Source organism: Camelus bactrianus, chromosome 9 (genome assembly GCF_048773025.1).
Source record: "Camelus bactrianus isolate YW-2024 breed Bactrian camel chromosome 9, ASM4877302v1, whole genome shotgun sequence".
NCBI lineage: Eukaryota > Metazoa > Chordata > Mammalia > Artiodactyla > Camelidae > Camelus > Camelus bactrianus.
The window spans coordinates 42,636,926-42,639,827 of record NC_133547.1 but is presented as its reverse complement, the minus strand read 5'-3'; positions in this window follow the sequence as shown (position 1 = coordinate 42,639,827).

The window sequence follows — 2,902 nt, the reverse complement described above, 5'->3', positions numbered from 1 at the left end:
CGGTGTGTATTTTTTAAATTCAGTGTTAATTTAATTCAGCGACTGATTTAGTAGACACGGATATAAATTAATAGAAACATTCGTTTTTCTCCTCTTCATTTTTATATCTTAAACTCTCCCACATCTTTTAAGTTGTATGTACCATTTGTAGTAGAGTGCATTTAATGTGTTTGTTTTCTCTGTTATTTGTGCGTGCATGTGTGTGTGTGTGTGTGTCTGTGTTTTGTTTGGTATGTAGGAAGGACTGGATAGCTAGTGTTTAACACTGCACTAAAATATTTGTCATCTTAGTCCCTTAGTATGTTGTCACATAAGTTTAATTTGAAGTATAAATTTTGAATGATACCTCTCAACTTCAACTTTTTACCACTGTCACCATCAAGGACATTATTCTACTTTTCTCTTTTCTTATGTCTTTACCTGCCACTTCTGATAGTATTCTAGTGGTATTTCAACCTAGTCAAATGTACACCCTTTACGTACTATTTTTCCCACCTTGTCCCCGCCCCCTTCCCATTTGGTTTTAACTTCAGAAAAAAGGAGGGTATGTGCAAGAGCTGGAGGGGGCGCCCATGGGGCCCTTTAGGGACCCATAGGTTCACAGGAGGGCTGCCCCACCCCAGGAGTGTCAGCGGCCTCCTCGCAGAGGTCCCAGGGCCCAACCAGGCTGCCCTGAAAGCAGGGCCCATGACACACCGGCTTAAATCTATACAACATATATTCAGTGGTGACCAGGTCTTCATATCTCAGGGTTTCGTTGGTGACTTCTTGACGTGTAAAGTTCATCCGTCAAGATTCCTAATGGTGGAAATGAGGACTCTTCAACGTTGGCATATTTAGTTTTCATTTTCTCTTGCTTTGATACATGGACAGCTTGGCTGAATGTGAAGGACATGCCCACAGTGACTTCTATTGAGATTTAAAGAAACATTTTCCTCCTTGGGATGTTTTGTTGAGACATGGAATATAATTTGATTTTCTCTTTCACTGGGGTAAAGGGAGTTTGAGCGCTTCACAGGAATTTTTTTCTTTAAAAAAATTCTTTCAGCTCTAATACAATGGGACTTAGAATTGAACATTCCAGTCCTATTTCTCCCAGATATCTATGACTTTCTCTCTGACCCTTTCTCATTATCTTTTATCCATTTCCTTTCTGTTCAATGCTTTCATTTTTCAATTCAATGTGTCCTATGATTGTAGACAAATAAGTTCCTTTATACGTTTTCATTTAGACTATTTTCCAGGGAATGTTCTTTTTCTTCAGTGTTTTCCTAGTTTCTACCAATTCTCATTTGGTCTTTGTGTCTAATTTTGTGCTCTGAGTTCCTTTTCTTGTGTACGTGAGCCAGAGTGTTTGTGTGTGTTTGTGTGTGTGTGTGTGTGTGTGTGTGTGTGTGTGTGTATCTAAAAAGGTTCTGTTTAGAATATTTAAGATATAGATACTATTTTATATGTTTCCTACGTTTTTGATTGATTCTGAGGAGAATCTTTTCATCAGCTGAAATCTCTAACTCTGTTTTTGTTTTTCTCTAATGTCACCTTAGAATAAATAAATGTCTGCTGTATGATTTTCCTTTCCAGCAGAGTAGGATTTATCTCTGAGAGAAATAGCAGATCTAGGTGGGAAGTGCTGAATCTTTAAGGAGCTTGGTCAATTTCTTTTGTCTAGATCTTTGTCTTGTGCAATTACTGTAGCAGATGTAAGGTTTTGGGGAAAGGCATGGTGTGTCTCCTGGTTCTGAGATTCTATTTCCTTCCAGTAGGACCTTTGACTTCTACCGGTTGCTTCATTCTTTCTCTGCACCACAAACATCCAAAGAACACTACCTTCATCTAGGTCTCACCGTGGCCCCGACAATTGTGCCTCACGAAGTTTGTCATCCTCTGGTCGTCTGCACTGCCGAACCCCTTCCTGGCCATTCCCCAGTCAACAGAGCTGTAGTCCACCAGGTCCCAGGCACGCTCTGAGTTTGTCCACATGCTCTTTTGTAGGGAATTTTACCTGGATTCCCTCCCTGCTGGCCTCTCCTCTTTGTGTGCAGTCTTGTCTGATCCCTCTACTGTTGTGTGGCTCCCAGGCCTGGCTAAATACAAACTACCTGGAGTCCACAGTGTTCTGTGGCCCCTGGTTGTTCGGGGGAGCTGTCCTGTGTGGAGTCATTGACTCTCTAGCTTAATCCCTAGCCCTCTGAAATAGGTGTTGAGAGATTCAGCTGCCGTCATCCAGGTGGGCCTGTAATCTCTCGTCACTCATTTTCAAATGCAGAATTTCAATAGGACTCCAAAATGGACAGAAGTATATAACAGAACATCCCCATCCTTGTAAGTCATCTTCCACAATTATCAGCTTATGGCTGAACTTGTTTTCCTACAGTCCCACCCACTTACCTTTTCCTGTATTATTTAAGTAAATGCCAGACAACTCACTTCATCTGGAATTGTATCACTGTGTTCCCCTCAGTGAGGACTCTTACTGAGTGGTGCGTCATAGTATTACTGTTGTTGGTAAATGGACTTAAAATTTTTAATATCATAAAATAGGCAGTGTTCAAACCTCCCATGGTTGTTTTTAAGTTAGTTTCTTTTATTGGGTTCCATAAAAAATCCACAAACTGTAATCAGTAGGATATGTGTTAAGTACCTGTATATATGTTTCTCCTCAGTTCCTTCCTTCCGCCTCCTTCCTTTCTTCTTTCCTTCTCTCTCTCTTGCTGCTCCTGCTCTCACTATGTTGCTTGGTCTCTCGCTCTCCTATGTTAGTTATTCATTTACTGAAGATACAGTCTTGTTTTTCTCTAGTAGCCCTCAGCCTGAATTTGGTTCCTAGGTGTACATCAACACAATCTCCTGTCCTCCATATTTCCTCCTTTTTGGTGGTGGAATTCAGAGCAGTGTTATCCTA